Source organism: Geotrypetes seraphini, chromosome 13, assembly GCF_902459505.1.
Source record: "Geotrypetes seraphini chromosome 13, aGeoSer1.1, whole genome shotgun sequence".
Classification (NCBI taxonomy): Eukaryota; Metazoa; Chordata; class Amphibia; order Gymnophiona; family Dermophiidae; genus Geotrypetes; species Geotrypetes seraphini.
The window spans coordinates 27332620-27344666 of NC_047096.1; positions in this window are offsets into that span (position 1 = coordinate 27332620).

Below are 12047 nucleotides of genomic sequence, written 5' to 3' on the forward strand. Positions count from 1 at the left end.
TGTAATGTAATCACTCCATCTCTCATCCCCCCCTTATTCAGAATCCCTTAAATTCTCCCCTCACAATCGACTCCGAGGGGCAGCTGAAACGTTCTCAGCTCAACCAACAAAGTCAGGGCAGTCTTCATCCAGGGCTATAGGCTTAGTCCAGCGATTGTCGATTTTCCACTTTTTTGCTCTTTATTTTTCCGATGGAATGAAAAAAAGTGTATAACCCTCGATTGGGACTGCCCCAACTTTGTTGGTTGTGCTGAGAATTTTCAGCAGCTCCTGGTATCTTTCAGTTCCTTTTCCTATCGATCCCCCATTCCCCCTCTCTCACTCACTCTCTCCCAGCTCTAAACAAACAGGATGTCATGGATACAGTTAAGGGGAATGGTTAATCAGCTAGTTGGGTTGGTGGGCAGAGGGAGTACAGGACAATCAAGCTATTGTGACATCACTGATGAGGTTGGCTCTTCTTGGTAGAATGAGGCATTATGACATCACAATCTCTGCTCTGCTTCTCAAAGACTGAAACTCTTCACACTACTACTACTACTACTATGAATTATTTCTATAGCGCTATCAGACGAAGTCAGCGCTGTACAGAGTCACAAAGAAGATAGTTTCTGCTCGAAAAAGCTTACAATCTAAGCAGACAAGACAGACAAACAGGATGGTCATGGATACAGTTAAGGGGTTGGAGGGCAGAGGAGTAGGGTTAAGGATTGAAGGCTATATCAAAAAGGTGGGTTTTCAGTCTGCTTTTTCTGAGTGTTACAAGCAAATACAACTGCTTTCTACTTAGACCAATGCATTTTTCAATGGTCCTGATATGGATTTAGTGTCTCCTCGGAGCCTGGGCACATATTTTGATATATTTTTCACCTGGTTTATTTGCAACTAATCAGAGGTCTGGTTTTGAAATGTGTATTAATCTTAACCAGTAAGGTCCAAGCACAAACAGACACTACGAGTTTCACTGTGTTTGTGCTGCAAAATTGAGCATCAAATTGTTCTATCACGGCCCCAACCACTGCGTGTCTCATGATGTCTCTGCTGCAGAATGAACCATTGTAAACAGAATAATCCAATATATCCGTATACGTAGATATTTATCTCATCAGTTAGCAATGCTGCTCTAATTTTCGGCTCGTTCGGCATGTAGATGATCCACCGCCATGAAACTTCTTTCTGCTACTGCAACTTCCTGACAACAACTGTTGTGACAGCCACGAGCATCACCATATTACCCGGCGAGATCGGATTGCCACTCTCCCTCGCTCTATTTTTAATACCTCCCCATAATAAGTCATCAGGAATGAAACGTGGCAACCAAACGGCTCTGACGGATGAGAAGGTTTGATTGCCTGCACGCAGCTGCTGAAAGGGGTCTTGACATTTTAAGTGCTCGTCAAGGTAAAGAATGACAGAGGCAGACAATGAGACACTTCCTTTCGGCCTCCTTCAGCCATTAAGATAGATTTGCTAGGGAAAAAAAGGCTCTTTTATTCTCTCCCTCCTTTTCGTGTTTTGGGTTCTGCAAGCTATTTGTGTTGGATCAAATTTAGTGCTCAGAAAACCTAATTAGGCATCTGGAAACAAAAGCAAGCTCTTTGTTAAAATTCAATAAAATCTGTGCCGCAACCCCAGTCTCTATCTCTACCCTGCAGGAAAGGAAAGGAAATTAAATAGCACGTCTCAAGCTTTCTTGGGCCAGTTATAGAGGGCAGGGGTAAGAACAAGGCAGAGAGATCAATGAAGATTGAATAGAGACCAATGTATGGAAAATACAACTGGGAAGACGTAAGGGGGCCAAAGGTCTTTATTAGTTGAGAACAAATCCTATGCTACTGTATAGTATTTACTGTATGATATTAATTTATGATATAAATATGATTTGTTTTGCAGGCTTAGATGCCTTTTATTGAATTAACAAATGAATTATCCAGAGAAGATGCTATATAGGAGTTTTCAAAATTACACATATATTTACATTTTTGAATCATGTAAAGAACAATTCTGTATAATCCTGACAGCTCATCTATGCCATCAATAAATCCAATTTTCTTATGCACTAGTAATATGAGCCCCAGAGCTGGTCTTGACGGGTGACCATAAGACGGGGCTGGGAGGCCCAAGTGTTGCCTGTGGAGACCATTCTGGGAAGGGCTTGGGGAGGCGATTGGTCGGCAGCATTTCTTGCTGAGGGATTTCAAATTTGTTGAGGGGGAGGGGGCAGCTGTGATGGGCACTAGGGAGGTTGAAAAGCCCATTTGGCAGTCAATCAAAAATAACCTGGCTTGACTTTGATTAATACAGAATACAGCAATTCATCTGATTTTTAAACTAAAAAAGTCAGAACACATTCACATAACGCCTTTTACGTGGAAGCCAGAGCACAGTTTAAGTTCGGTTGCCTGTGTTACAAAGTAATATCTGGTATGGCTCCAGCCTATTTTGTTGATCAATTTATTTTTTCCCATCATAGATATTCTACTCGGATAGCTTCCCTTTTTGATTTTCCATCGCCCAAAGGTTGCCGAGGTAAAAGATATCATAATCAACTACTGTCATTTCAAGCAGCTACTTGGGATACTAATTTCCATCAATTATTCTTTATATCTATATCATATCAAAATTTCAGGAAACTATTAAAGACTTATTTATTTAGGAAAGTTTTGAAAGATTGAAAATGTATTTCATTCTGTGTTGTAGCAGGATTTTACTTTTGGTAAAGCACATAAATCTGAAGGGTAATTTGGTGTACAAATATGTTTTGGTTATATTATGCTCCCATCATTAAAGGTCAACTTAAGGCCTACCTATTCTCCATGACCATGACCTTTGATCCTCGCCACTCTTCACTGCCTGCTCGATTGTGGCCACTTGATAGTGTTTCTCTCTGTCTTTGCCTATGACTTTATGCAAGATCCTGACGCATACTATATCTATTAACCTTATAATCTCCCTGGGAATGTTATAAACCGCCTAGAACTGAAAGGTATTGGTGGGCTAGAAAACACCAATGTAATGTAAAATCTCTCTCTATATTCATTCTTTTCTTTCCTATTTATATTGAAGTTCCTTTGTATTGGTATTTTGTTTTTGTAAACCGCTTTGATAGACTTTCTTCTTGGCGGCAAATGAAAACTCATAACAAACCTGGATAAATGTAGAAGTCTTCCAGTGCTTAGTCTAAACTAAACTAAACCTTAAGTTTATATACCGCATCCTCTTCATAAAGATAGAGCTCGGCACAGTTTACAGGTACTTTAATAAATGAGGGAAGAACATAATAAGAATTGATTAGTGGCTATAAAGGGGGTGGTGAGCTTTACATTTTTGAGAAAAGCCAGGTTTTCAGATGCTTTCGGAATAATTGGAAGGAGCCCAGATTCCGCAGCAGTCATTTGGTCCTCTTCATCTGGTCCTGGAGCTCTCTTTTTTGCATGTCTGAGACAACGAAATAGGTATTGACTGGTATAGGCATTATCCTAGATAGAGAGCTTACTTTTCATGACCACATTAGTTCAGTTGTAAAAACATGTTTTTTTAAACTACGTATCATCCGTTCCCTCAGCTCCATTCTAAATACTGACTCAATTAATATCCTAATTCATTCTCTAGTCATTTCTCACTTAGACTACTGTAATTCTCTCTTAAATGGACTCCCCCAAAAAGAACTTCGACGTTTATAACTCATACAAAATACCGCAATTAAACTCATCAACAAAATAGGAAAATTCGAACATGTCACCCCACTTCTTAAAGAGGCTCATTGGCTTCCAGTCACCCACCGTATAACTTATAAAATCATATTACTCTCTTTTAAAATCAAACTTTCCCATCTGCCTCTATTTCTTGATAAATTATTAATACCACAAAGCTCTCCCCGTTCTTTAAGATCTACAGACCAAAAACTCCTTTTCATTCCTTCTTTAAAAGAATCCTACTATACTAGGAAAACTAACTTTGCTATTACTGCCCCCACATTATGGAATTCTCTCCCTCAATTTCTTCGGGATGAAACTCATTTACAAAAATTTAAGATTAATCTCAAAACTTTCCTATTTCAAGATGCCTTCAATAATTCCTAATCTATTCTTTGCTTACTTATTCATCTTTTCTTTCCTAAACTAACCTCTGCTTCAGCGCATACCTTTTATACCATGCCATCCTTACCCTACTTGTTTTATCCTTTCCCTCTATCACATTTCTTCTTATATTATGTAACTTTTCCCTTCCTCCCTATTCTTCCTCACAGTCAGGTTTGTCAGTATATGTTTTAAATGTTTTCTCTAACTTTTCTAATACACTATCTACTAGTTCTTACTATTCTATTTAAAAATTTTATTGTTAACCGGTCAGATATTTGTTTTATGATCGGGATATTAAAAACTAATAAACTTGAAACTTGAAACTTATATGAAAGTGTAGGTTAATCTTAGGTCAGGATTTTTGCAAAACTGTGTGAAATGTTTACATGGCACAAAGAGATATCATACAGGACCAACCTTTATTCAAAACCTTAATATTTAATTTGGTTTGATGAATGTTTACTTCCTAGGAAAAGTAATAAATTATCATCTACATCTGATTACTTCTCTTAGCAAGTAATTGTAATTCTACACCAATTACTATTCAAAATTAATGTAATGAACCTGATTGCCAATTAATGAAGTAGAGAATCTGAATTTTGGTAAAATGCCATAAAATCTGAAAGTAATCCATCACAGATTTTAGAATACTCTGACACCAATAAAATGAAGGAATTACATTTCCCTTAGGTATAACCAAAACTACAGCAACATTTAAACTCCAGGTATGAAAACTCTTCTTTTTTTTTTTTAAGGCAAATTAAGGATCCTTTTACTAAACTATGTCTTCACAAGGATTTTAGTGCGCAGAAGCTTCAAATATAGGGCTCCTTTTACAAAGCCATGGTAGTGATTCCCCTGATGCAAATGCACCCACGCCCGTTCCATTTTATGGGCTTCAGTCCATTTGCCACAGAAGAATTGCTACGGTGGCTTTGTAAAATGAGAGTGTGCCAGCATTTGCCTTTACTGGGCCTGCAGGATTAGGTGACTTGCCCAGGGTTACAAGGAGCAGCGCAATGAAGTGGAACTGCTGCTGTTGGCCTACCATGGAAAAAAGAAAACAACGAACAGACTGCATATAATGTACAAGATGCAGGCGTTGTTTATTAGTAAATGCAGTAACATATACAACCTTATAGCCAACCAAGGGACCCGACACGGTCCGTGTTTCGGATAGCACGCCTTCTTCAGGGGTCCATGGTGGTTAAGGTATAAAGCAAACTGCATAAAAGATAACAAACACGCGCCAATCACGGTCAAATGGGGTCAAGCAAGTCTTGCGCAATGGCCATTATCTGCAGCCTGTTCGTTGTTTTCTGCTTGCTGTTGTTTACTGCAGAGCACGTTGGATTTTCTTTCTCCCTTTTGGGCCTACCATGGAAGTCTTTATTCTGCAGCGGGATGCTGCAGAATGAAGGCTTCTGGGGCAGACCAACAGCAGCATGCTCACCTTGTTTCCGCTGCCAGCTGCCTGAAGATTTAATATTACAGTGGCTGGGGAAGAGGCAGGTGGGGGAGTCAGAAGAGCCATAACTGACTCTTCTGACTTCCAGTTTTTGAGGCAGCCATGGCCCCTGTGCCCTCCCCCCTCACAACACCTATGATCTGCCCATGCAGGTCTGAGCAAACAACACACACACTTTCAGCAGTAGCCGCAGGATGCCTGAGCATGTCCTATGGTGCACCATTTTAAACTGTATTAGGTGTTGCTTGGCACTTAACATAGAAAAAGGACCCTTAAGTGTTTAGTAAAATGGCTCCTTAATGTTACATGGTGAAAATAATTTGATTTTCAGCTTCCGAAAAATTGTCCCCTCTGCAGTGAAAAATTCTGCAGCCTTCTTTTGTTTCCTTTACATAGCTCCTCTCTAGAAGCACTAGAATGCCACCATTTATTGCTGGCTTTCCACTGGCATAGCTTGGGCAAGACACTTTAGAGCTGAAATTGCAGAGAATATTTTAATGCTCAGGGGACACTCGAAGAAATATTGAACTGCATTCAAGGAATAGGCAGTAAGGTGCTGTTTGGCAGAGGCATCAGATGATGCTAAAAAGGAGCCTTACAGGGGTCTGTCTGTCCAAATTAGATTGTAAGCTCTTCTTAGCAGGGACCATCCATTGAGTGTTAAATGTACAGTGCTGCATATGCCTTTCAGCGTAGTCGTAGAAGCAGTTCTAGTCTTGGCTAGCTTCTTTGTGAACCTCTTGGGGTTGCACCGATATGGCAGAAGTATTTTTATCGTGTTTTGATGTTGATTGTATCTTGTGTTCTTAATTATACCCACCTTGAGCCTAAGCAGAAAGCAAGTTATAAATCAGTAAAAAAAAATAATGTATGCAGCAGCAAGGGCAGGATTGGAAAAGCTTGTCTGCTACAGCAAACACAGCTTGCTTAAGTACAGCAAGGACATTATCGTGGACTGTTCTGGTAATGCTCTGTACTGCAATGTGGCAATTCTGTGGCAAAGTTCAGAGTTGGTACTTTAGTGTTACTATGGTAACAATCTGGGTTTGGCATGTTAGAGTGTGGGGTATTGCTATGGGAACACTCTGGATGTGACATTTCTAGGGTGGTGTAATTCCATATAGAAATGCTATGACAATAGGGTAGCAATATTAGGAGCCATTTTACCAAGTAATGGAAAAGCAGCTCTATTCCATGCTAGCTGTTATTAAGGATTTTGGAACAGTTCTGCTGCATGTACAGGTCAGAGATTACATAGAGTTATTGAATGTTAGTTTGTCCTCAATGCTGATTCACATCACAATACATTTTCCAATTCATTAAAAAAGCAGAAATGTCCTATGTCCCCCCTCCCCACCACCAATCATGGCCTATGTTAGCAAGGCACCTGTAGCCTTCTTTGCACTCCAGAAATTCAATTAAGACAATGTTAGATTTAAATCCATATCCGAGGGGTGGAAAGGAGGTCAAGTCAGACTGGGTTAATTACAGAACATCTTTCAAAACTGCTTTCAAGGGAACACTTGTGCGACCCAGTCTAATCTCCCTAATGTGTGATTTCATAACAGTGGTTAATATGGACATCTTTTTAAAAAAAAAAAAAAAGGCTTGATTACATTTTCTATTTCCATGGCATTGATTTTTGAAAAGAGGGCTGGAGGACGGAGAGGATCTCTTTTCTGTTTGTGGTGGACTGAATTGCTAATAAGAGTGTCATTGAAACATAGAGCCACAGACAGCTAGACTAAAAGCAGAGTACCCATGTAGGGGTTATCATTTTTCGGGCCGCAAAAATCCGGACACATGGTCCTGCCCTGTTCTGCCTAGGGCCCGGCCTCGTTCGACCTGGCCCTGTCCAGTTCTGCCTTCGGCCCCATCTCATTCCACCCCAGCCCCTCCCAGTTCAGCCTCCAGCCCTGCCCCCACAAACCTCCTCTCTTCTTCAGGGCAGGATTAACCAATAGGCCAAGTAGGCACATGCCTAGGGCCCGAAATGGTCAGGGGGGCTCGATGAAGGAGGGCATCAACATTGTTTTTTCCAAATGACGATGGGCCCCTCCTGCATCGATCAGCAATGCGGGCCCCCCCCCCCCCATCAGCAACGCAGCCCCCCCATCGACGGAAAGTAAGACAAGCAAGCAATGGGGGTAAGAAAGGCAACGGGCACTGTAATTGTGCAAGCGGTGCTGCTTGCCCAAAGCTTCCCTCTGATGCAGCTTCCTGTTTCCGCCTGGGCACATGGTGGGGTGGGGCGGGGCAGGGGGGCCTAGTCTACTTGTGTGCCTAGGGGCCCTCGATGAATTAATCTTGCCCTGCTCTTCTTCCCTGACAAGCTCTGGCTGCATCTGGAGGGCCTGGAGCATGCGCGGATGTGTGTGATGTCATCCGCGCCTGTGGAGCTCATCGAGGCTTTCCAAAACCTGGACAAACTGCCCAGGATCTGGAACAGTCCTCTAAAAAGAGGATTGGGTTTTCTTGAACTTCTGATAACTCTATGCCCATGTAGCTTCCTCTTTGGTCAGTGAAGTATATAGAAAGATAAAATTAGTCCCTGTAGGCAGGTACCAGCTCATGAGGGCCACCATTTGCCTGATAGTTTCTTGACAGACTATTAGTGGGGTGGTTGCCATTGCCTTACCAGAAATCTTTGCCCCCGCCCCTGCCCCCACCCCAGCTAAGACCAGCTACTTATTTACTGACCAAAAGTGGATGGAGGGCCTGAGTTGGCCAGAGAATGGTTACCTGACAGAAATCCCAGTGTAGGCTTCAAACTCAGAATGTCCCCTGGACAGTGACATAGCACGGGAAGTTAGCGCTCTTCCCCCACCACTTGAGCACCCTCCCCACTCTTCCCACTGCTTGAGTGCCCACTCGCCTCCCGCATACCTCTTAGAATGCATCTTCCATCTGCTGCTCACACTGGCCTCAGCCCCCTTTTGACATCATGTCTTGGTCTTACAACTAGGAAGGGACACCAGAAGGGAGCCGAGGCCAACGTGAGCAGTATGCAGAAGATGCTGATCACGCCAGTAAACGTTTAAGTATGTACATGGGGGGGTGGGGGCAGAGAGGAGGATAGGTGCCTGGGGTGGTCCCCCAACCCCTTATTAAGCCACTGCCACAGGATTCTATATATGGGGTCTAAATTTGTGCGTCATTAGTTGGACACACTTTTGAGATGCAAATGCAAATGATTTGGCTAACAAGCCAATTCATGTCAATAATAGGTTGTCAATATACTATCCTGTTCAATAGGCATTAGATAAAACCATTAGGTTACAGATGCCTGCATGGGAAGATAATTAAGCCCCCGCAGTTGACTCGTTAAAGAAGGAGACCGCACAGAAACTTTTTTTTTTGTAAATCTTTATTAACATTTCAAACTTTATAATGTATACAATTAAAGAATCAGAAAAAACTGTATGAAAATATATTGTTATCATCACATAATTACATTGAACAATTTTTTTTAACCCCTTCTTATCTTAATTATAAACAATAATATTATATATTATACTATCAATATAATAAAAATTAATTTTACTATTCCAAATAAATATTCCACTCCCCACCCTCCCTGGATGTGTAAAGGAATCTAACAAGGAAAAAAAAAAAAATCATAATTATATCGTGATAAAATTAGTCAATGGTCCCATACCTCATTAAAGGACTTGCTTGTACCTAAATGTTCTGCCATTTTCTTTTCATATTTATATGTTGTACATACAGTTGCCCACCAAAAATTGAAATTAATCCTATCATGATTTTTCCAATTGCATGTAATCATTTGAACCTCTATTCCTGTCAAAATCATTAAAAGGCGACTTTTATTTTTATCTAAAATGGGTTTAACATGGAGAATCGTTCCACATATTATCGCCTCATATGTCAAGGGGATAGATGCTTCAAGAATAAGATTAATTTGTCCTCAAATTGACTTCCAAAAACTAAGTATCAATGGACAAAAATATATCAGATGATCCAAAGTCCCTATATCAATATGACAATGCCAACATCTATTAGATTTAGAATTATCTATTCTATTTAACCGAACTGGGGTCCAGAAAATCCTATGTAATAAAAATAACCTTGTCAGTTGACAGAGTTAATACTGGTTTTTGAACATCTCCTGAAGAAGCTCCAAGGGGAGTGAAACTGGGATGCTCCATCGAGCAGTATTACCATCAATTATAAAACCAGAGCTATTTTTCCTTAAGCTGGGAGTGAACAATACTAGCAACTCGCTGTGGATTAAAACTAAGTATATCAATGGCAGCATAGTGAGAGGAACGATTGTATCTACTATTAATCTAATTACTAATGATCTACTGAAAAAGAAGTAATCAATTCATTGGGTTATTTTTAACAAATAATGATTTATATAAGTAAAAATAAATTAATATTGGTGTGAGAATAGGGGGGATACAAGAGACCTGTGATAGTTCATGAGGAGGCTGGATTGACAAGACTAGCTCTAAGTCGAACAACCGTGGGCACTTGAGGTCACTGTTCCCCAAAAAGAAAAAGAAGAGACATAAGAATTAAGCACCAATGTAATTAGAAAGAAAGAGTTTACTTTCCATCAGTATTATAGTAAATGAATAATAGGGTATTAACAACTAAATATTCAAACTAATTGGCACCTATTAAAAATCTACACTCTCAATCTAAAGTAGTAGTGACCGTACTCAAACACCGTACTGGGCCAACAATGAAACTAAGAAGTCTCACTAGCTCACTTACAGAGACGAAGACTAAATTTCTCAAGAGCCCACAATCAACTACCAGAGCTAGTCATGGTTGTTAGACCGTTGCCAGGGCTATCATCGAATATAATCTTATTTTCTCTGTGAGCCTTTTATTTTTTGTTCGTTCGTTATAAAATTGATACTTTAATTTAAATACTGTACTTAATTTTAAGTTATATTCAGTTATTTCCAGTTATTTTTCTACTAATACTGCTGTAAACGTGTGGTACTTAGCTCAAGTTCAAGAGCCGACAAACGCCCACACCCGGTTCGACGGAAGATCTCCGTTTCGCCCTGTAGATTTACTGAGAGCTTCTTCAGAGCAGCAAATTGTTTAACAGCACTTAAATCCAGAGCTATGCTGGATTCTATTTGCCAAGCTACGGACTATGCCGATACTCCCCACTGATTTGTTAAGTGAGCTAGTGAGACTTCTTAGTTTCATTGTTGGCCCAGTACGGTGTTTGAGTACCTATTAAAAATCTACATATTCATCTGACTATGTTATTCTATAAGGCAGTGAATAGCAAACCGTGGCGAGATTCCAGGTGTGCCCTAAGAGGCAAGTCGTATAGGCAGGTCAGCCAGCACCTCTCCTCTTCACTGGTGCCTCTCCTGCTCTCTGCAGCTCCTCACCGGCATAGTCATTTTAGGGTTAACGAGCTCAGGGCCCTGTCTGGAGGGCCTCCATGCATGCACGGATGTCAATGTGATGATGTCACACATGCATGTGACATCATCAAATCAACTTCTGCATATGTGCAGAGACCCTCCAGCTGTGGCCCCGAGTTTAGTCTGCTGCGGCTTGGAAAAGTTTGTGAGACACTGCTATAAGGCACGGCGCCTAACTCTAAAAGTGTGTAATTCCAAAGGGGGCATGGGCAGTCCAAAAAGCTGTGTGCATTCTTACAGAATACTGCCTTAGTGCACCTACTTTGGGCACCAGCATTTATGCCAGGTACAAGTCTGGAGTGAGAATTGATGCTAAGTGCAATCCAGGATAGATTACTGTAACTCCATATTTAATGGAGTAACCAAAAAGGAACTCATACGCCTCCAGCAATTCCAAAATGCAGCGATCCACCTCCTATGCAGCCTCGACTTCCGCGACCCCATCTCTCCAACCCTCCGCATAGAATACCGGCTACCGATCAATATATGTTGCATATTCAAGGCCCTTGTCATAGCACATAAAAGATTCCACGCCCCCAGCCTATATAAGATCCAAGCTACACCTCCTCCGCTCTGAAACTGAGAAATGACTGTATATCCCCCAGGAAGGTCTCTCCTGATAGAAACTGCCCACAAACGCTCCTACTGTCACTTCATCCCCCAGCTCCCCCCCCCCAAAACAGGTCAGAGGACTCACTGATGGCTTTTCGAAGAGCTGTGAAGACCTTTCTCTTCAACTAAAGGTCCATCCGCAGACAATCTCCTCTGAATTCTCTCCTTCCACCAATCACTAGTTGGCAACTACTCAGATCCAATTTACTGTAAAACTTCTTCTGGAATTTTCTATGAATGCCCCTACCTTCAGGCTTATCTTTAAGTTACTGTATTGTCAAACGTACTGTCCAATGTAACCTACTGTGAATGTTTTGCTTGTATCCTGTTCTGAGCTCCCGGGAGGATGGTATAGAAATCAAATTAAATAAATAAATAAATAAGTGGTGTATGCCCCTTATAGAATCACACTTAGCAGGGACCTTTGAGTGTCATCTATAGCATTCCCACCAATGTGCCCTAGGG